The following is a 23,946-nucleotide window of genomic DNA, read 5'->3' as shown; positions in this document are numbered from 1 at the left end:
TTTCACATTGCAAAGACAGTCGCAATGGGTTGGAAAGAGTTAAAAACTCATCTTCCACTCCTCCCTCTTTATTGTTTTAATTGGCTGTTCTGATGACCTGACCACCTCTTTGATACGCATCAAATGCCGACCCGTGAAATATGGAGTATGTCAGCCTGCTGAACAAGGGTCAACCTGATTGTCAATAAGGCCATCCATCAGTGCTTCTGGCGTGGTGGATCCAATCCAGACCCAAAGTCCCAGATGGAAAAGAAGAAGCTTCCTGGTGATAACAACGTGTGCAATGTAGGCCCGACAACTGGCACCAGGGTCACTGGCCCAGAGGCCAGAAGGCGGCAAACTTCAAACTGGAAAAAGGTAACAGTGAGCAAACAGAACCTCCAAACCAACAAAAAGCAACTCTCTCAGCCAACTCAACAGTGGCTCCAAATCAAAGCAGCCCAGTAAGGTGAGAGAGATGGGAGGACATACAGGGAGTCAAATGAGGCAGTAGGGATACAGCAAATGTTGTGGCTCATACCTCCTACCCCTGTGTTTCTCCTCTTCCTGTTCCCACATGCAGGATGGGGTGACAGCACCGCAAACCAATACTACAATTGCACAAGTATGCCTTCCCACCTCCTCACCTTCATTCATCTCATCATGAAGTGAATCAGGGAATAGATCTAAGGTAAAACCAACCATAATTCTTGTTGGAGATTCTTTGGAACTGCACAACAGAGCTTTCTCACCCCTTCTAGCAAGGAAGGAGAAAGCAAGAATTTATGAAATTCCTGCTTACCATGTGCTCCCAGGCTATGAGGGCTGCACTAGCCCTAGCAGTGACTTATTTTTCTCCAGACAGTCACTGTTATTGCATTCACTTAAGATTCTCTACTTAGGGATGGGATGTAGAGTACGGCTGATAATCCAAATGATTCTGCAAAGAGAAGTAGCTCTAAGATGTCAGTCATTTCAGAAGCTGGATTTCCAGGTGTTCATCTGAAACATATCACCACAGCACAGGCAGTGGGGAAAGGAGTTCCCTCTTGCAAGCTGGAGGAAAGACTACTTCCTTCCAATGAGAAACAAAACAGTATAGAAAGGCCTGAAGCCACCATTCATCTTAAGCATTTTTCTGGCTCCATCAGGTGTTGGCCTGCTGTGAAGGGGTAAAGCCTGAATCCTCAATAGATTCAGGGTACAATGGTAGAAAACTCAAGACAGAGTGCCTCACTCACCTCAGTATATGTCACACAGGCAGTATACACCTCACTGTACACCAACATGCCCGCTCATATTTCCAACCCACAGAAACACAGAAGTGTATGCACATAATGTACTATTTTGAAATGCAGAAGCCTCAAAATAAAGATAATGCCAGAAAGCAGCACTTGGCTTGGCGTACCACACATACACCCCTAATGCCATATCCTCTTGTCCTCGTTGCCCCACTGTTGTTCTGAAGACCAAGGAGTCCCTTACTAGGTGCTCAAAGCCAACCGCTCCAGCTGTCGTGTGCTGGTTTCGCACCCTGTGGCTTCCCATCCTGCACCTCATCGTGTGGCTGCTCACGTCTCATGGCTCTCAGCCTGATGCGGTGCAAATATTTGCTGCTGTGCTGGGGGAACACAGTGCACTGGCCGCCAGGGACAGGTTGTCTGCATATTTATTCTGGAATAGCAAACAACACGGTGAGCAAAGAAGGGAAAAAGCCAGATAAGATAAAAGCCCGTAACCATGTCTAACAACATAAAATCAACAAGGACCACAGAGAAAAGTTATCTGTAAAGACCAACAAACCCAGCAGCAACTCATTCTAGCAGAGGAGCCCTTTCATAGGTTGGATCACTCAGATGACTGGCAGTGTAAAGCAATTTGTCTCTTGGACCACCCAATCTCAGGTTATTGTGAACCACTGTCTGTTTCATGATTTACATGAAAATATGCTGCAACTAGCACCTTCATAACACAAAGCAGAAGTAAAAGACTTCCCCACGCATTATAAGATAATTATTCCATAGCAAGCTATAGGCTAATTCTTTCCTGAAGAGTTGCGTGGAATATTGCAGCAGCTAATTTCCAGTATGGTGTGGGACTGAATGTTTCTTCCAGGAGATAGATTCACCCGGTTGTGAAGGTTTCCTCTGCCATTTTAAAAATAATACTTGATGAAGTTTTGATTCATGTATGTGATTAATTTATAAAGTGAAACAAAGTGTACTTGTTATATAAACTGCGCAACGACGAGTCCATTGGGGAAAAATAGGAGGTACTAGGAGAACCACATGTGAAAACCATATGGAAGGGTGTTCCAGCAGCTTGGAACCAGATGGAAGAAAACACTGTCCCTGGACACTGTACAGAGTCCTACTGATAACACATGATAAATCATTCACTGAGTGTAAGCAGGAGAGTGAACATCACCACATACCAAGCTGTGCAGGGACAACAGGACCAAGAGCTGGAGAACCGGAGAGAAAAGGACAGCACTTCATGCTCAGATGCTACCCTGTGTGTAGATCTAATGAAAGCTACTATCAGCAGACACAGCCAGAACAAAAGAAAAAGCACAGCAGCAGTATTTGAATGCACCAGAAAACCTGTAAAAGAGCTGATTTTGCAATAACTGGAAATTGAACATCATAGATACTGGAAAATTGACAAGACATTCACCCCTATAAAAAGGACACAAATTTTGTCCTGTACCAACTTCTCTTTGTGACCTTTGATAAGTCATTTAAGGTCCTCCTAAGTAGAAGGACATCCTCCCATTCACTCCAAACACTGCTCACTGGCTGCTTTCTCAGCCACACTTCATTTCCCAGGGAGGGGGAAATCTCTTCTACGATCCTATGAGTTTGAACTGTGGATTCCTAGTAAGGACAACTGCTCCTGACACAAGAGAAATCCAGATTTGACCAGGTCTGATGAGAGGACAGCAGAAGACACAGCAGTGACTCTCAGAGGGAGGCTGGATAGAAGGGGGCTGTGCCTAACATTCAATAACTCATTTATAGTCATGAGTATGAAAAAGCACAGATTTTTACGGTGATTCTGCTAGAGATAAATGGGCCATTACATGGATGTGGAACTGCAGATCTCAGACTAAAAACTTGTTAAAGTTTTACATTCATCTCAACTATCAAATTCTGGTTATGGCCTGGAAGGTCACTCCTGGCAGTGACTACTCTTCTCTTGCCAGTCTTTTCATTTCTGCTTTCACAGGGAATTTTCCTATCTTGATGGAAGGGAGCCTTACAATAAGCACGATTATTTTGTGCTCTCAGTAGTTGCCATGTACAAAGTATCTGTAGAGGCACAAAATGACTTCCTGCCTTAAGAAGGGCCTGAAATCTCTCTTCCAAGTGCAGTTATCGTTGTATTTTTTTTAATGGTACAAGCCTGTGAAACAGACCCAGGAGCAGGATGAGACGTTTTGAACAGAGACATGCAGACAAGGAAGCTGACCAGAACACATGTATGCAGGACCACCGAGGATGGCCCTAAATTAGACCACCCAGTCACTTCATTGGCCCCATTTTGAGGAGCCAGAATCTCAGAGCTCAAAAGGGTGTCCTCTCCCGGGTTCCTTGGCCTGTGTTTTAGACCATCACGTATCACCAGTCACTTCCTGCTGCTGACCTCTTTGAGTAAATCATCCTCCTCAGCCTCCCTCCCTCCTGGCAATATCCTGTTCCTTTCTCAAAGAAAACCTCCCACTCACAATCCCAAGGTTTGATATCAATCTTAAATAAATGCCTCTCTAGACTCAGCTGCATTCCCCAAGCCACCTTTATGTCATGGCTCTCTAGAACGGCTGCAGTTCAAGAAGCTTGTGCAGAAGCCTCTGATGCCTTTTTAATTTCAATTGTTCCCTAGCGTCCTCTTTCTTTCACTTTTTTTTTTTTTTTTCTTATAGAGAAGAAATTATCTTCAGGAGAATATAAACTGCAATATACACGTGTGCTTATTGTTACTTGGAAAGGGAAAAAATGAAAGCCCCAGAACAAGACATATTTCCATATGAAATATAGTAAAAAGAGAATCTGTAAGTGAGGTTCTGCCCCAACACCTTCCTCCTCTGGTTTCCCTCACTTCATGGTTTGGGAGAGAAAGCTTGTCAATATATCTACCCATCAAAGTCCCATCTTCAGCATCCAGAAGCTGAATCCCTCTGACTGTTCCATTATTTCATCGCTTTCATAACCTTTTCTGTTAACACATTTCCATCCACCCTCAAATCCTTATGCTCAGTGCTTTTCAGGTTGTAATCATTTCCATAAATGGAAGACACTCAAAAGCAATGAAATTTGCCTGCTTGTATTTCACGTTTACACGGTTAAATGTGGTACTGCTGCTTACCTGCTCACCCACACTTCATTTTACTTTGCTCTACACTCAGCCATCCTTGCCTTTACAGACTACCAGAATGCTCCTGATCAGCTATACAGAATGTGTTTCAGTGAGGATCTCTTTCTCCCTTGAGAGAAATTCCTTGGGTCTCTCCAGACTCACATCTCTCTCTCTCTCTCTCTCTCTCTCTTTTTTTTTTTTTTTTAATGTAAGAGAATCAACTAATTCATTAGCAGTTCACTTGATTAATGAGCCAGTGACCATGCAGCTATGAACGAGCAGAATTCCAAGTCAGAGAAAAATAGCTGGAGAAAAAGCAAAGAAAATATGTTTTAGTCAGAAAAACAAAATAGGTGAATAAGATGGCATGGCAGGCTCCTAAAATGCCCTCAGAGTTCTTAGAGTAATCTTATTCCAGTGCACACATCCCTCAGATGCCCTGCCCCTCTCCTTATCATCCAACTCACTCAACCATGTCACTGACATATGTACTTAGCAGCAGTTATCGTCAGTGGCACATAAATAAATGGCAGGTATCAAAGAATCAAGGTCGTCAACTCGTCATGAATATTTCAGAGAGAAGCAACATGAAAAGCCCGAGTGTCCCAGCCTCTCACATTTCCAACAGAAGGAAAAAAATACAAACCACACGCAGGCAGGCATACGCGCACACACACACTGGGTCTGCTGGCTTGGCCATCACACGCACGTAGTTCATTTCAAGGCAATACCACATATGTTGCGAGACAATCTGTCACATTTTAAAAATATATAAATATATATTGTACATCTCCTCTGTATAATGTGCAAACTCTAAGCGGCTGGCAAGAGGGCAGTGGTGATTTAATGTAAGAAAACTGCGCTTTGCTGAAGGGGCTATGGACTAGATAGCTTGGGCTGTAACAAGAAGCCTCTTTGACAAAGGCGCATAGTGGCATCTTTTCACACAATTATATGTGGGTCACATTAACCTCTGCTGTGCAGAATTCCCTTGAGCTGCTTCTGTCTGCACATCGCTGCAAAGAAACGAAAGCAGCAATTCCTCTCTCCCTCTCTTTTGCTGCATAGGGTGATGCAGCAAAGTGATGGAGAGGGAGAGGGGTTCCCAGCTTATCACAGCGAACAGGTCAGAAAGGGAAAGTGCTTTCTGCTGAATGCAGGGGCAAACTCCACTTAGACCGAGCACTTTCATTAATCAGATGTGTTAATCAGTGGGCAGATCTGAGATCTTGAGCTGTTTAGGGCACTATGATATTTGGATATACAGTTACGTATAGCAGGAGGCATTTTAAGTTTCACTTTCAGCACATGCCAGATGCTGCTGGGAAACTCTTTGAATTCTGCTCTGTGAATGGAGAGATGGATGGATGGAGGCAGGCGAGGCATTTTTTCCACAGACTTTGGAGATACAAATTTTCTCCTGTCAAGTTCAACTCAAATCTGCAAACAGAAATTTCATCAGGGCCCTCAGAATCTATTAAACAAAGCAACGGTTTCTTTCACAAAATCATTTGGCTATTCCACTGTTCTGGTTTTTGTTTTGTTTTTCTTTGGTCTGCAGGGTTTTTATTTATGTATCAGACAAATTCTGGGAGCATACATCAAACATTCAAGGAACTTAGTTTCCCACTTTCTTGTGTCCTGAAAGTCAGATTTTTAAAATTATTATTATTATTATTTTCAGGCACCTCACCCTTTTCTTCACGTTACTTACGGATCTAGATGGCTCAGTGTGGCATATGGCAGATCATCTTTATGTTCCATGGAAAAATGGATTTAAATGACAAGCTTTTACAGATATGGGAAAGTCACCATAGAATTCTGCTTTTGTTCATATTAAAATGGGAGCTATTGAGATAAAAGTACAAACTCATGGTGGAAATGAAGAATACATTTCTTGCAGTGACAGCTGATAGTGACACTGTCATTCAACTCCAATTGCTTTGTTAATCTCCCTGCTTTCAATACCAGTGTCCTGTGGGGTTTTGAACGTGCAGAACACAAGAAGCTGGAAAAGTCTCAGAAGATGGCTGGAAACTGAGATAAGGACACAAATTGGAAGCACCTGCCAAGGCACCTAACAGTGAGGATTAGGACTAACAATTTTAAAGGCATTTGAACATTTTTCATATGTTGCAATCAGTGCCAGATCATGGTCTGATATTATACAGTACACAGTGGCACTACAGGAATCAGTCACTGCCACTCACCTTTTACCCTCTGTTGTTCATTTCCACTCCATGCCAAAGAGCTCTTTCCACTCAGTTGTGCCAGTAAAACTGTCTGCATGACCAGGCACTGATCCAGACTGAGCAACTTTTCTTGCTTTAAAAAAATACACAAGATTTTTTTTTTTTTTTTTTTTTTTGATTTTTGGCCAGGTTGGCTTGCTCCTCCCATCTGGTTTCCAACCACAAGAGTCCTTGTGCCAGCAGAGCGGTGCAAACAAAGGGCCAGCAGACAGCAACATCTTAAACCAATACTACCAACAAAATACTCTGCAAGATCAAACCACAGGCTAAATCTCAGCTAAGAGCTTTTCGGGTTCAGAGTGAACACGTCTATTAAGATGAATTAAGCACTTCACAGTGTTCAGAAATGCAGTTTTGAATGCAGCTAAAATCTTTATTTTCAGAACTCTGCTCTGAAACAGAAATGGCTTGAAAGAATCCAGATAGGAAGTCCATTAATTCTGGATTTCTGTAGATGAGGTGTTTTGTGCAACCATTTTGTTTAATAGAAAAACCCTGCACTGCAGTCGCTGCCACTGCGATTCCACTGTACTGCAGAGATACCAGAACTACCTTAACATTAGCTAGTCCAGGTCCCGATAACCATCTAATCTCAACAGAACAGGCTCAGCATGGACTAATTTGTCCTGACAAGATTATTTGCAAATTAGGTGAGGAGGTCAGACGGCTGCCCTATAACCATGTTAAAATGGAGTAAACATTGGCTCCAAGTTTATGCCTTACTTACCTTTTAAATGCTTCTCATGGGGCACTCACTTCATGTACCCCCTCAGTGCCAAGTTTCGCCTTCTCATAGGCCTCTTATCAGCACAGAAAACGCTTAAATGCTCTCAGTCTGACACTGCAGGTGTGTACTGATGCAAGTCAGGAGTCTTAGTGAAAGGGAGACTGGGAAGATGCCTGAGCGATGACATTAAATCACACAGAAACAAGATCACTGGAATTAGACATGTAAAGCCAAGCAGGGTGGGAGTGAGTTTTGCAGAGAAGGGAAGGGAAGGGAAGGGAAGGGAAGGGAAGGGAAGGGAAGGGAAGGGAAGGGAAGGGAAGGGAAGGGAAGGGAAGGGAAGGGAAGGGAAGGGAAGGGAAGGGAAGGGAAGGGAAGGGAAGGGAAGGGAAGGGAAGGGAAGGGAAGGGAAGGGAAGGGAAGAGGGAAGGGGAGGGGAGGTGGGAGGGAAGGGAGGAGGAGAGGAGAGGAGAGGAGAGGAGAGGAGAGGAGAGGAGAGGAGAGGAGAGGAGAGGAGAGGAGAGGAGAGGAGAGGAGAGGAGAGGAGAGGAGAGGAGAGGAGAGAGGAGGGGAGGAGAGGAAAGGAGAGGAGAGGAAAGGAGAGGAGAGGAGAGGAGAGGAGAGGAGAGGAGAGGAGAGGAGAGGAGAGGAGAGGAGAGGAGAGGAGAGGAGAGGAGAGGAGAGGAGAGGAGAGGAGAGGAGAGGAGAGGAGAGGAGAGGAGAGGAGAGGAGGCTCTTGGATGTTTCTCTGTGCATATCTGCTCAAGATGCAAGGGCTGCCCCATCTGGAGGGCTAGGAGAGTCAGATGATGTTACTGTGAGAAGAGTTTTGGATCACAATCAGAACATTCTCCTCTATTATGCTTTGCAAAGGGTCTATCTGTTTTGTCATGAGGAGATGTGAGCTGTTTGTCAGTGAAATGAGCACAGTACTGCGGGATTTCCCACGCAAAATGATTCAAAGCCCACGGACTCACATGAACCCATCCAGATGTCTTAATGGTTTGTCCTGACACGTAGCATGAACATCTCCAAATGACAGAATGAGCTGGAAGAGGGCTTGTTGTTAATTCTAAACATTGTGGGCTATTTGGAAAACACATTTCTGCATTTTTATGCCTAATTTTTGGAAGGAAACTGTTCTTTTAGTTCAAGAAGCACAAACAGAAGCAAGGCTAGCTGACTGGAGCCACTGCAAGCCCTGAAAAAAAAAAAAAAAACAAAAAAAACCACACAAAAAAACCCCCACAAGGTACAAGGATAACATCCTTCTAAACTGTGTGTGTAGAAATGCTGTCCGACCACTCACACTCCGTCCCACTGTAGTCATATCCTACATGTCAACATATGTAGATAGGCAGGATACAAAAGCAGGCATGCAGACTAGACTGACAGAAAAACTTCTGGTGTAACTTTCCAGCAAAGTCACAAGAAAAGAAAGTGCAAGAACTACTTAAAACAAGAATAAGAAATGTCATGTTGCGTCAGACCAAAAATCAACCTAGCTCAGTACCTGATCTCTACCAGAAGGCAGGAGCACTCACTTACAGGAGAAAACAGAAAGTGAGTGCTCACAGGACTGTCCTTTCCTTGTTATAACTGGCTGTTGTTTTAGTAATCTGCTTAAAGACCCTCCTACATCAAGTGGCTAGCAGAGCCACCCTCTATTTACATATCCAAATGTTCTCTGAACATATTTTTGCCTTTAGCCATCATATTTACTTCACAATGATTTCTGCAATTTATTTAGTAACTAATGTCACAAATTGTTTCCTTCTATTTGTTTTAAACTTATTACCTGTAGGGTTCTTCTGGTCCTTCTGACTCCGAAACCTCTTTATGAGAGCTGCTCAGGAAATTTTCCAGTACAATTTAATTGGGAAAGGTCAATTAAGTTTAACTGAAATTTCTCACAAAAAGAAAGTAGAGTTTCAAAAAGAGTATATTCTCAGTTCTTTGATGGACTTTTTTTTGTCCCTTCATTCTATACCTTTATTTTTAGGATTACCACGTGTAATGTGGGGTACCCAGGGTTAATTACATGCTACTCACAATTATTTTATCAGGTATACAAATCTGAACAATTCTATTGCAATATGGAAGACTCTGGTTCTAGTCTACGGTACAAACAATGTAGAGCAGAGTTGAACTTTGGTCTATCTCATGGCCACATGCCATAGGGACTGGCTTATGCTAGAGTGATTTAACTTATTTTTCTAATTTTGAATGACCACAGGTTTATCCTGAAATAGAATAGATACGAAAATACTTTCCCAACTCTGTTCTGTATGCATTTCCTGTTCCTTTCTTCTATCTTGAACTTCCTCATTAAATGCACCTTAATTGTGTATCAGAAATTTCCACTTATTCTTAAGTGAATCACTGAACTGGAATTTGCATAAATAAAACATGTAAATATCTGCAATATAAACACCTAAACTCCCGTAAAAGAAATCCTGCTTTCTATCTTTTCTATGACTCCTTGTGGTTACAATGCAACAACATGCACTCGAATTAGTTCCTTGTCATGCTGGATGCTTTAACAGCACTGAATACTCTCAAAATCCTTAGTTTCAATGGTACTGCCTTCTCCTGGCTTTTCTTCTTTTTCTGTTTCTTTTGAGCAGCCTTGTTTTCCACCATTCACTCCAGCTGGTATCTGATAAATTACCCAGAATTCCTACTAACCAAGTCCTCTTGTCCCGGAATAAAACTGAAGACAGTTAGGACTGAGTTATAATCCTTAGAATCATTCTACAAGCTTTTCAGGTAAAGTATTGAGTTGGTTTCTGTCTGAAAAAATACAACATATGAATAGGCATCCCCACCAGAAGATGACATAACCCAGATGTCATGTTGACTTGACACTGACTTTACAGCACTCTACAGAGAGGAAGAAACTTCCCCTTGATCAGCCAACACCTAGGACCTCTCCTGCCTCACTGAGAACTCAGAAGCTCCCCATCCCACTTACCTCCCTTCAGACAAAATGAAATGTTGTCCCATATACATCATTCATCAAAGCCATGCCTCATAATTAACAGCACCATACAGGGGATTTCAGTAGATACTAAAATCCAAAGATTCAAAGCTTGGACACCGTCTTATTGCAGCTTGGGTAGATAAAAATGTGTCAGGAAGACTTTCACAGACATGTGGCACAGGAATCATTCTGCCTCTAAAAAGGAGCGTAAAGGTGTGTCAAAGCTATGAGGTACTGCAAACCAGGTTCTCACCTCCAACACAGAGGACACTAAAAAGGAGTGTCACCTGTGGGGGATCACCTTTTGGTGTTTTGAAATAACACTGTAGATTGGAAGTGTCCTCACAAAAATTGAAATAACTAGAGCTATAATAAATACAAAGCCCCCAACAAGCAACATGCCAGGAGCAGCCAGGTACACTGTAGGCCTGGTCACACTTTTTCCTTTGGCAGCATCTTCCAGCCCAGCAATAGGAAGAACAGAGAGCTCCCTGTGGAGAGTTATTGTCCAGATCAGAGGTCCAATCCAGACTTCATAGCCAGTAACACAACACTCAGCTGGGAACTCTTTCTCCCTGCTGCGCTGCAGCACAGAATGGCTCACCCCAGCACAGGACCTCAGCCTCCGTCTTACAACTCCACAGCTTCTCTGGAATAATTTTTTGGGGCCTGTGGTTTTCAGCAAAGAGGAATCTAAAGAACAAAACCTTTGTTCATTACATCATGGCTCCAGTAATGTCTAGGAACATTTTTACATTTGATAAAATCTCCCCAGATTACCTTTTGAAAGCCTGCGGTCAAGTCACATGGCTGGAAGCACAAGAATGATGTAAGTAACCACTGAGTAGCCCATAGATCAGTTCTCTCATGATGCTAGCACAGAAGCTTGGGAGAGACATCACTCCTTCAATGGAACATGGAGGATTAGCTGAAGTCAAGGAACAGCTGTGCCTATGGAGAGACAGGAGGAATGGCCTGGAGTTACCTGTGCTTCTTCTCATTTTGCAAGAATTTGGGCCAAGTCGGCTTGCAGTGCCGACTCTCTGCACTAACACTGCCCATCCCTATCTATTCCTCTGTGTCTGTTTTCTCTGGTATTTTGTCCCATCCTGCCTGTGGTTTGGAAGCTCTATGGGGAAAGAAGATGAAAGACCTATCTTTCACTGTGAGTTTGTGGCGTATGAAACTTTGCTCAGTCCTATTTCTTTTAAGCAGAGGTGAGCCTACTTTTAAGTGAGGACTCACATCTGAAGTCTGAATGTAAAGCAGATGGTTGGAGGGCTTCTCTTCCAGACAACTCAATTTGGAAAAAAACAGCAGAGAAAACAGGGAGATGAACAATGCCAAGCTGTGCAGGGAAAACCTGAGGTAAACTTTTCCAACAAACTAATTACTTTAAAGGAAATCGCTGTTTCATACATGTGTGCTATGCCTTCAGGAGAAAAACACTTTCACAATCTATTATTTCCAGGATAAGCCCTGTGCTTTGGTGGGTACTATAATCTACCTTTCAGAGACAAAGCGTGAACCTTCAATCTTCAAGTAAAGCCACGTAAGTACAATTTGTATAGTTAACAATGGAAGGATGGGTGGGAATCATCTTAAAATTCTGACCTCAGGTGACTTCTCTGATGTCAGAAAGTCAGAGACAAATTGAGACATAATAACCAAGAATGCTGATTTCCAGACTGTACTTGCAACCACTAATTTATGCTGCTTCTCATCAGAGCAATGTCACCACAAGACCTTTATTCAACTGAGAAAGCAGAAGTGACAGCAACTCTTTGTAGTGATTGGCCTCCAAGCTTCCCTTGTCACACCATCATTAGTTAGCTGGACTACGTTATTGCAGTTGGGTTATTCCCTTCGCAAATGCATTTGGATGGCTATTTCAAAGATAAATCTCAAAAGAAGATTGAGATGTTTCTCTTAACTAGGTGACTCATCCATTTTTCCTACTTTCTCTTATGGACTTAAGGCCTTTATTTTTGCTTTGAAGACTCAAATCCATTGGAATTCTTGTAGTAAGCAAGAGTCAGGGAGACTACCTGTCCTAAAAAGCTGGCAGTCTAGAACAGGTACCAAGCAAAGAAAAAAAAAAGTATCAGTATTAACATTATTTCCTGTTCTTTATAAATTGAGAAAATAGCCAAGAGGAAATGAAATGACTTGCCTTATATCACTATAGCTGCATCAGAACTCAAAGCCCCGGGTAATGACTCAGCCAGAAGACCACCCTTCCTCTTGAACAGTAGCTGGAGGTCTAAATGCGAGTAGCCTGGCAAAGGAGGCGATATGTTGTTCATATAGCTGAAGATTTCTGGACACCCTGAAGCTTATGGAATCTTTGTCAAAGCAGCTAAAGAGAAATGCTCTTGGTGGGTGGTGTTCCCATTGGCCCATCTGCAAGCTTCAGTGCTAACTTCCTGGTAGGTGCCTCCCTTTCAAACTGGAATCCAATTTACAAAGCCTTTAATTTTAGACTTTCTCATCACTGACTTAATAAAACTAAATGACAGGTAATGGTCCCAGAAGCCAGGAGCTATTAGATCCTTCTCAACACTAATCAGGGCTGATCAGATGCTTGTGCACTCCTTTTCCAGCTCACAAAAGCCCAGCTCCCCAAGGACTCTGCCACTGAGAGGGAAACAGGAAACCAACCCTCTCACAGGCAAGTGAAGAAGGGCAAGAGAAGAAAGAAAGAAAGAAAAAAAGAATCAGGAAAAAACAATGTTAACGTGAACACTTACAACTGCAAACGGGTAGCAGGATCACCATGGATAATGCCTGCTCTCTCCCTGCAGTTCATCTGGGGCCCACGTGCTCGCTCCATTTCCCCACCAGGGCATTGGGGGCTCTCAGAGGTGCTACAGGCATCATGGCTACACGGAGGCATGTAGCAAACCGGCTCTGATTTCTGCCCAAAGGCATCAGTGTCATACCGGTCGGGATGTCAGCTTGGGAGAACGTCAAGGCAGCAGTCACGGTGTGCTGTCACAAAGAGAAATAGATATCATTTCAAACACACAGCTCTGGAGAGAGGAGGGAAAGGCAGAAAAGAGAATCCCATCATGCACTTTTAGTGGGGGGAAGAGAAGAGAAGGAGGCTTAACTCTGCTTTGACCATACTGAAGGAGGCAGAAGGAGAGAATGTACCACATCCTTACAGCCACCATGCCACTAGGCTAGGAGGGGCAGGGGATGCTCCAAAGCAGACACCATTTTTAACCGTTTTATTATTTCCAGCAGGAAACTTTGGTTTCAGTGCAAAGGAGGTGGATAGTGACATGGTGGCAATGAACGGCTCCACCAGCTTTTTTTCCTCTTCAACTTACACCTCTACACACCAGTGATAAAGGAGGCTTAAACCCAACCTCCTTCCTACTTCAATTGTCATAGTAAGAATCAGGCCTTGTAGCAGGCAGCCCTGGCTTATAAACATTGCATGACACCCTTCTCCATAGGACGGAGAGCCATAAGACAGCTGTTACAGTCAGATCTTCCCCTGTTACATGGATCTTTTATGGAGACATTTCATCTACCACATGGGTGAATTAGACTGCACTGTTCCTGCAGCTGTGAAGTTCTCAGGCCTTGTTTTGCAAAGGGAAAACAAGATGGAGACATTTTATCCAGGTGACATAAAGCAGCTGTGGCACAGCCAAGACTGAAAAACAGAGAGTCCAAATCTCCCTCACTGCTACAGGACTGTGCTGGGCAGCTCCTCTCTATTACTTTTCCCTTTCTTTCTATAAATAAAACTTGGAAAAGCAAGTTTTGCTTTTGTTTCACTGCAATTCAGAATGGCACTAGGTCTGCTGCTAATTGTGCCTGCAAAATACATTTCTTTTCTGCTTGGTGACACTTGTCACCCAGTGCATGCAGCTGGAACGGTTCTCTGTTAGAGGGGAGAGAGAGAGTCTTCACTCTAGTTCCTTTCCCAGAACACAAGTATGTAACCGTATTTTCAAAGCAGGAAACATTTTTGAAATAAGGCCTTTTGGTGACACAAAAATGCCAACCAAAGAGCACATGTATTTTAAAGAAAAGACAGTGAATTTTTTAAATTTTGAGAGAAACACAACATTTCCCAGACCAGATTATTCCTCCTTCCCGTTACAGTATTCACTTTCTGCCCACATGCACAGAGGGAGCAGCACCAAGGAGTCTCAGGCTTCATCTTCTAAGGCATCCTAGTGGAAGACTTGGAGACGACACAATGAGCATATCTTATTACCCCCTGATATCTGTGTAACTTTTTTGATATACAAAGTCTGTACCATAGAAAGCCCTGGAGCCTGCTGTAATATAATTAATGTGATAGGAAAACTTGAACTGGAGCACGGCCAGGATTTTCATCACACTCAAGCCCCACTCAGTAACTACTGGACTTTCCATTCCTCTCTCAGCCACCCACCTTATTTGTCTTTGCTTCCCAGCTCCTCTGAAGCACCTTTTAAACCTTATTGACATGTTTGTTATAGTAGCATGATGGATCTATGAAGGACTCTCTGTCTGGAGCAAATGCCTTGCTTGCTGGCTCATCTCTAGCCTGAATCAAGGCTCTCTTATCCTTGCATATGACACTAGCTCATATAGCCTTGAAACCTCTCACTTCCCTATTCCCTTCAGACTTTCTTAAAGTAGTTCCTCCTCCCTCGCTTTTGTCCTTTTCCTCCCAGATTTGGCTTTCTATCTGTCTTTTTCCTCTCAAGTTTAGCATTCTACATAAAATTCTTCCAGCTTTTCTAAACAGTGAGACATTTCCCAAGACCCTGCATTATGCTGCTTACCCTATACTTTTCTCTGTATTTCGGATCTCTCTGATAATAAGGTGCGTAGACTGTATATCACATCACAGCTGCAGAAAGAAAGGGGATATGTACATGTGGCCTCTTCTAAGTGCAAATCATGGGCCTGGAACCTCTGCCAACATCTGCTCTTATTCTGGACAAAGGGAATGGAAGATGTTACAAGTTTTCTAGCTCGTGTAAGGAGGATCTCATGAAGAATTGCAATAGCACACTCCTAACCCACAGGAAACGGATATGGACAGCCTCTTGGAATGAGGTGTAGCACTGACACGGATGCTCCATCTTGCAGCATTTCTTTTTCACTGCACTTTTTAGTAGTAAATAGCAAATAGGATTTGCATTACTTCTTACAACAGTGCGCTGTTGGACAGATGAAAATATCTGTCGCCCATCACAGACAAGATTAGTAAAGGGCTTTTCCACATTTGTATGGACAGTAGAGTGAAGAAGAGAAGCTGGTGTCTAGGATTACACAGTATTTATCCACATATGTTTATTATTTTGAGAAACCATGATCTTTTTTTGCTCTATCTTCTGGTCAACAGTGGGCTACATAAAGCTGTCACCCTCACCAAGGTGCCGGTTCACTTCACCCAAAATCTCCTTCCATAGGCAAGCATAATCTACCCCTTGCTGGTAGTTTTGACTTAATCTGGCCCTGAAGTAACCCAGCTCTTCTCACTAATTATTCTTTTCTGTCCCCTTGATAGGGTTTCTGTTCCTGGTTAGAACACAAATCTAACTGTCCATGTAAAGCTGAACACTTAGATAAATTAATAGGATTGTATAAAAATTTGCTTGGAAAAAGGTTTTATATATCTGTTTTGGACATGATCATATTTTAGGCTAGAACAAAAGTAAGTTCCCAAAGTCTGTATGTCAGTTCATTTTACACAAGACAAGTTGGCCATAGAAGGTTCATTACAGGGCCGCTAATTTCACAACACTCAGATTAAAAATAAGTTCTAGATGCTGGAATTCTTTTGTATCTCTTTTGTATCTGAAATGACCAAAAGCCAGTGTTACCCCTAGATCTGTAACTGCAAGTTACCCACCCTCAGTTTTGTTTTCATGGGATTTCACCACTTCAGATACTTACCTGAGATTTCTCAGCAGTATCTGTGTTGGACCCCTATCAAAAGCACAGGCAAACAGCTCACTGGTGCTGATCTCAAGTCTGAGATGCACTGAAATCCCTGGGTAAGTAAACGGAAGCTCTCATCTCCCAGTATAGACTTTGCAGATAAAAAAACAAGGACAGCAGGATTCCTTTTATGAGCACTATTGATATCTAAAATTCAGGTTAGGTATTTCATCTACTATAGAAAATAATGACTGAAGGGGACATTTCTGTCTTGAGTAGAGAAGAGCTGAGTTGCTGTCTTGATTCTGCTACCACTTCTTTTTTTAGGTGGGGCAAAAGTGTTATGTCTGCAAATGGGACACAACAGCTATGTATCTCACTATCTCTTCCTCACCATTCACTCTCTTGTCTACCCAAGCATTTCACAAAGAGATAGTGAGGTCTAGGTGCAATGGCTTCAGCTTTACAGGAGGGGCAAATAATAAACTACTAATAAACTAAAGAGAGGATCTGTTGGTCCCAACAAACACAGAATGAAAGATGAGACACTGTAACTTGGACAAACATAGAATTACACCTACGTCTATGCCATGGCCCATTTGACTTTAGGAGGGGTGCACAGTATATGCATGAAGCAGCTGGATTCTTGTTTTCCAAGCACAATCCTGAGACTTTTGGAGAGAATATTAGCAGTAGTCATATTAACAGTAATATAATAAACAATTTCACTGGTTGTGATCTCCTTAAACTATTATCTCTTGGAAATCCTCCTTCCCTTCTCCCCTCCTGAGACTTTACTTCTTGAGTTCCCAGGACCATTTAACAAGGCGTAGCTTTCATAGAAGCAGAAGCATGAGCAGATGATCTAGCAAAGCAGATCTTGTAAAAAACAAATTCTCCATGAGCAGAAAACTTAGGATGAGCATGAATACTTGAAACAGCTCTAAACATAGATTTTGAGGTGCACCATTGAAGGAAAGGTGGAGGGCCTGCACTGCTTTCCAACTGGTACCTACCCAGCCACATATACTAAACACACACATTCTTTTCATTGGTTGTTGCCTTTTCAAAATACAACAGTGTCATTGTTCAGATGGCAACTTCACAGCAAAAGGAAATTGTCACATCCCTTGGCTGGAATTGGCTGTAGTTCAGATTTCAAAGCCCAGAGCAAGGTTTTTTCACTGAAGCTTTTCTTCTGGAAGCATGCTGACAAGCAGAGTGGCTTACCCTCAAATGTGCCAGGCCATAATAAAATCACCAGTCATCCAGGATCTTCTCCAGACCAGAAAAAGGTACTGCAAGGGCAGGCAAAACAGATGCCCTGCAAATACCAGAAATCATGTGGTGTTTACTGGGGCTCTCAGCTTTGTTCCTGCCACTCAGCTGGAGCAGCTCCAGGCATTCCAGGTTCACACTGGACTGACTCCAGATTCAACGACAATGTAATAATTTATGTGCATCTCCACTCTTTGGTTTTCAACCCTACAATTAAAAGGATACAGGGACACAGTAATTTCCTTGCTGAATCAGACCTGTGGGCCCGTTAAGGCAGGATCCTGCATTTCCACTGGTAAGTGGGAAGTTGACAGCATAGTTCTCTATGTCCTGGTATTTGGCAAACTGGTGCTTTAAGAAGGACGACAAAGGAAACCTAAATAGTGAGTGGAAAAAAAAAAAAAAAAAAAAAAAAGCCTTGCTGAAAATGCCTTGCAGGGAACTCCTACTGCAGTATTTTGAGGATATTTGTTAAGCGAGCATGGTTCAGTCTGTGTGTATAACTGCTGCTAGGAGGAGAAAAAATGAAGTTCCATTTGATAAAGAATTTTGTGCTTTCATTAATCACTTCTGTTTTGCTTTTGAAAAGAATCCAAACAATCTCATTACGCCCTCCATAACTTTGTTTTGGGTCTGCTGAAATACACTGCAAATGTCTTATACTCTATTAAATACTACTAGAAAAAGAAGCAAAAAGCAGAACACCAGAATACCAGTTGGAAAGAAAAAGAACAACTAAATAAAAACAATGGCTTCAACCCAGTCAGGCACATATTTTATTGTTCCTCTGAAGACAAAATAGAAAAACAAAACACATAAACAAAGAGTCAAATCAACGTGATTTCCTCAACCGTTTTCTTTTTGTCAGTATGTCATTTTCCAATGGAAAACCACACTGCCAAAATGTTACTGACTAATTCTATGTACAAAGTTCCTAGAGAGCATCTCTGTGAGCTATGATAATTAGGACAAGATTTACAAAAAACTACATGGCTGTGAGAAAATTCAATGGTTGCACATGGATAATACGAGGCAATGCAATTCCTACCATTATTTTCACCTTCAGCTTTCAAGATACCGGCTGAGTACAACTTCTGTTTTACTGTGTCAGCCAAGAGATGTAGCTTATTAGAGAGGAAATATGTATATCAAATAGCAGCTGCCATGAAAGCTTTGTTCTCGTTCTGTCTTCTTTAGCTGTTTTCTCTTAAAAAGTCATTAGACTGAAAGCAAATGGTCACTCTTTATGGACTAAAAACATTGTGTATCCTTAGTTCATCAGCAAAGATGAAGACACAAGAACACAAAACATAATGGATATTTATCTTGTCTAGATGCCAATTAAATTTCTATAAAAGAGACCAGAAATTATTCTTACCAGCTCAGGAGAATCCTTTCTGGGGAAGATATTTCAGTGCTAACAGCTTTGATTATATGAAAAATACTTACAGAAGTACTTTCTCAAGGCATCTTGATAATCCATCTGCCAATACCAACCAAACAGAGGAATCTCAGAAGGGAAGGAACAAATGCGTAAGTGTTTGTGCAATATGGTGAGCTCCGGGGCAGCTTGAAAAGCAGTGCTGTGCAGCTGTCCTGCTTAGCAAGATCTTCTCCACAAAATACTACTTCCACAGCTATTTCCTACCAGTGGCAAGTTATTCCTGGCATACAAGAGCAGTGAATTGCTTCCTGGCCCCACACTGGTTCAGCTTCTTGACAGAGGAGAGGTGAGAGGTCATCCTCTCCCTCTCTTCACCATTTTTCCACCCAAAAGCTCTTTTAAAGCATTCCCACCTGCTCCTCTGTGCTCAGACACAAACTTAAGATAGTATAGATAGACAGCAATATACTTGCTATTCCAGCTCCCTAGACATAAATACTCTGCTTGACTCAGGCTGGTGGTGCTGCAGTACAGCGAGGTACTAACACATAAATGTGTCCACTTCTTCCAATGCATTTATTTTCATGTTTTTTTTCAGTCCTTTCAATCCTCTTTGTTTGGTTTGGGTTCTGTTTATAGCTTGGCTGAGAGATACTGTCAGCTGCTTACCTGCACTAACTCAGCCTGTCCATTCCTGTGAATAACCTGGGCAAATCCAATCCAACCCAACGACATGTTCCTCTGCTGGGCTGGGAAATGGCTTTCATATATGACTAAAGGCTAGAAAGGTCCTTATCTCCACACTTCAAAGAGCCTCCTCCCATTTGACAATTTGGTGTCTCCCCATGGATAATTTGAAAATCTTATTCTCAACGGTTTTAAGCCTTTTGATCTTCATAAAAGCCAGGTCACAGAACATCTTATACCGTATGCCTTGAGGAATGCCATAAAGTCTGAGCCATTGCCACATCCAGGCCTCACTACATCTAATCTCACAGTATTTATGAGCTCATATTTTCTTTGAAGGGACACAATCTACTTGAAAATCTTGTATTAAAATCACCAATGTCAGCACCAGTGCCTGCATTTTACATTAGTAAAAGGGGAATAAAATCCATAATCCACTCATTTTTCTCCAGCCAGTCCAACTTTGAAGCCATTTTCGTTTACTCTCCAGTAACAAAAGCAGATGAGGAAATTTCCAGCCAGCTTCGTCCTCTGCAGATACCAGTTCTACGAACATTGTATTGCAAATATTGCAGTGTGTATTTTAATCTCAGTAAAGACAATGTCAGCCTCGTGTCTTCAAAATACATGCATGAAGCTGTTTTAGAAAATCTTTGTAAGACTGTTATAAATTCAGAATATAAGCTTGCTGATGACGTATATTTAAGGAACTCAGAAGATCAAAAGCAGAACAAGAGGGATTTATTTCCACATACTCTTATGACATCTTTTACCCATCTGTCTATATGTTAGCATTTCTGAAAGTGCTTTTCATCACCCTGTTATCTTAGGGCACAATCTCTGTCCAAAGCACTGAACACTCCTGAGGTGCAGAGCGCCCTCAGACTTCAGTGATTACATTGGGAGCCACCAACACTGCACTAATGGCAGCTTTGCCAGGTACAGTCACAGTGTCCCAAATACTGTCAGCAGCTGTCACCAAATGTATCTTTCTGCATTTGCTGATGTAAAGCAAGATATGGAGCTGATCCACATAGGAGAAAGCAGTAACATAGCCTGAACTCAAGACATTACTGAACTCCAGAATTCATAGGTTAAACTGAAGGAATGTGCCACAGATCTAAAATGAGACTTGTAAGATCAAGCTATGCCTCTCTTCCTTCCGAAAAGAACAGTGAATCATGAACACTTGTGGCATTTTTACTGATTAAGTCAAACACAATACAAGTCTTCCTTTTATAGACAATGCCTTGGAGTTAGCTCCCTCATTCCTGCTGGGTCAATACTCGTAGAAACATTAGACTTGATTTGGTTTACAGTGATGCTTCACATTTCATGGAGTATTCTCCATCGCTCATCCACAAAAGTGACAACGAGCAAGTACATCCCAAGTCATGAGGGAAAAGATGATGAATGTTAAGAGAATCTATTGGAATTATGCTGCATTACAGAGTAAGGGAGAAATGCTTCCGATGTCATTAAATTTCTCATTTGTCTAGTGCATTTGTCTAGATCATAAGAATCACATGGGGGAAAAAAACAAACATCTACACAAAATCAATAGGAAAAGAGGAAGGAAAAACTGATAAAATTTACACTACCCAAGAGCTAAGAGCACCCAAAATGGCAAGTTTGACTCTCTTCCACTTTTAAGCGTAGGTTAAGGCAAGTAATCAAATTTTATAGTGCAAAGAATGACAAAATGGGAAATAAATAATGGGAAAAATGAAAAAAATGAAAAAAATGGGAAAAAAATGAAAACAAAATAAATAATCACAGGGTCTATGGGATGATGCTAGGAAAAAAAAAAAAAACATGAAAAGGGCATTCCTCTTGCCAGTTGTCAGAGACATGAAGGCACCTAGTACAACCTTCATCTATAACGGCTCAGATCCGTATCATTAGGAGACAGCTCCAGTGGTTTGAAGCCTAATTTATGATTTTCAGACTGCCAGCTGTGACATAACTCACTGGGCAGCAAGACTGAGGTCAATATATGTTTAAGTTAAAAGGTTTTTTGTAAGCCTGTGGGGTCAATCAGGAAAAGCTGCCATTATTGCATGCGAGGGAAGATGGGGAGAACGGATGGGCTGGCAGGGAGAGAAGTGACCAAGCAGTCAATTCCTGTTAAGTAACTGTTAAGTAAGGCTGTTTTATTGCTAAACAGCAGTCTAGCAATAAAGAACGTCTTGGAGTGTCTGAGCCAAAGGACCTGCATCCCTTGGAAAGAAATATTCTACCAATTCCTCTATTTCTTCTTCCCTGTTATCCTCTAAGAACCTTCTTCTCAAGCACAGTTAGAACTCAGATTCAAGGGCTTCTTTCAGAAAGACAGTTCAAAAAACTACTAAGCCACCTGGACAGAGTTCTTTTGAAACAACCTAACGTCCCTGTGCATGAAGAGCACATTACAGGCCCTGCCCATGCCCTGCACCATGGCTTCATCACCCTGTCCAGCCTGAAAAGTAAGGCCTTCCAGAAACGGAGGTTCCCAATTTTATTTGCACCTACCTTGCAACCACAGTGATGTTGTTTATACTAAGACAATGTTCCTACTTAGTAAGCACCTATATAATCATATTTAGGCTGTAATATTCTTTGTGGACTGTTCAGTAGCAAAAAATCATGGCACCTAGATCAAATGATGTAGCTTGCATCTGCTACTCGAAGAAGAATTCTCTCTGGTGCAGAAGTGGTTAGTTAAATGTTCCCTGGCCAAATCTGAAGCCTGTAATGTGCATTCCTGACCCAAGCCAGGCCTGTATATAAAAGAAGAAAACCAGAATCTGTGGTCAAGCCCCCCTTCCTTAGAAAGCTATGGCACTAGCTGCACATACTCAAGTTGCCAAGCTGAGATCTGGTCAATAAAGACGACTTAGGAGATTGAGCTGGAGTGTCTGCTCTTCTGTCTGCAGCAGTCCAAAGGAACAGAACCCTTTGCTTTATCTGACAAACATTTAAAGGAATAGGGCATAGGACACAGAGGGAAAAGTGCTCTGTTGGAGCACAAAGGGTGGGAGAGGTCAACAAAGTTAAGCAAAAGTTTTGATAGCTTTTACTACTCGCACAGTAATGTCTTGAGAAGACTTCAAAAACAAAGATAATCCAGACCAGTGTATTTATAGGATGACTACGAACAGAGAAAGCATAGAAATCACCTTCCTGTAGACTGTCTACAGTAAGATCTGGGAGCTGGAATAGGCCAGCAGGCTCTGGGTAACATCTTAACTGGCTGACAGCACAAAAAAGCCTGGGAAGCTGCTCTCCAGCCAAGCTGGATTGGGAAGCAGTGTTACTCATCAAGATTGCACCAGTGCTGTTCCAGAGAGCATGGACACGGCCACGGAGTCCAGCTTGGTTTGGCACAAGCAGGTGGCTGCATAAACAGTGGTTAGAACAAGATCCAAAACCAAGCCTATTGCTCCCACAAGTGAAGATGGCATGACACAAAAGGGACAGGCCGCCATGGGCAGCGACTCAAGGCAGGGTGTAACAAAATTAAGTTTCATTTCTAAGGCCAGGCCATGACTGCTGACAGAGCTGGCATGTCCTAAGAAGGCGCTAAAAAGGAAGTCCAGGTTTCACCCATGAGCAGAAATGTATATTGTGACTATTACGAGTTTTCAATTCTAATGCAAGACCTCACTCTGACTCACCACATGAGCTGCAGTTCACACTCAGTTTCAAATTTACTTTCCAGCTTGCTGGAGGGAAAGCATGTTGGCAATCATTTCTTTTCCTTCTCTGATTGAATCTATTGCTTTACAGAACAGAACTGGCTTTTTTTCTTCATACTTGGAGGGTTCTCTGCTCTGTTGTAGGACTGAGAGCATCTTCAAGAAAACCCCTTGTTGCCCACATTCTGCTCTGTTGTTTCTGTTCCAGGTAGCTGGGCCATCTGTGTTACAAAAACCAAAAAAACAAAACAAAACAAAAAACAACAAAACAAAACAAAAAACAATAACAACGACAAAAAACAGCATAAAAGCTATGCTTTTATAAAACTGCTACATATGAAAGAAAAAATACAATAGCACATCCATTTCAGACATAAGCTCTCTCGAGAAACAGGTATGAGTTGTTGGTCAAGGTCTCTGCTTTGAATAACTGAAATGTAAAGCAGCACATGAAGCTCTGGAAGCACTCGATTTCAGCGTGGGACTCAGAACACAGCTCTTGCACATCCACAGTTGAAGATTAGATACATCTACCATCTCTGGGCTGAGTATTTTCGCTAGGTAGCACTTCAGATGGACTTTTGAGAACTACAGCTGTGAGGTGCATACAAGATTCAAGTATTCCCCTCATTATTATTGCAGAGGCCGTAAATGGCAAAAGCAGCTCATGCTTTCTCCTGGTTTCTAACTTGCGGGAAAGCTCGTTATCAGCAGGGCATCCTTGA

The 23,946-nt window shown here is 42.2% G+C and overlaps 1 long non-coding RNA gene across 3 annotated transcripts in view; it reads right to left on the bottom strand.

The window, feature by feature from the left end:
- LOC146543205 (uncharacterized) overlaps window positions 1-23,946 on the bottom strand; it is a 140,789-nt gene that overhangs the window by 33,214 nt on the left and 83,629 nt on the right. The window contains exons 6-7 of one of the 3 annotated variants that reach the window (XR_014887081.1): window positions 13,048-13,288; window positions 11,078-11,248 (exon numbers count right to left, since the gene is read on the bottom strand). The exons of 1 other annotated variant lie outside the window; for it this stretch is intronic. This is a non-coding gene — a long non-coding RNA (uncharacterized LOC146543205). Of the gene's footprint in view, window positions 1-11,077; window positions 11,249-13,047; window positions 13,289-18,260; window positions 23,443-23,946 lie in introns of those variants that run through there. One more of the 3 variants, XR_014887082.1, reaches the window with a different exon arrangement.

The sequence above is a fragment of the Meleagris gallopavo genome, chromosome 17, assembly GCF_905368555.1.
Source record: "Meleagris gallopavo chromosome 17, MGAL_WU_HG_1.1, whole genome shotgun sequence".
Lineage (NCBI taxonomy): Eukaryota > Metazoa > Chordata > Aves > Galliformes > Phasianidae > Meleagris > Meleagris gallopavo.
Note: the sequence above shows the minus strand (reverse complement) of the source record. Positions and strands in the feature narration are given on the sequence as shown.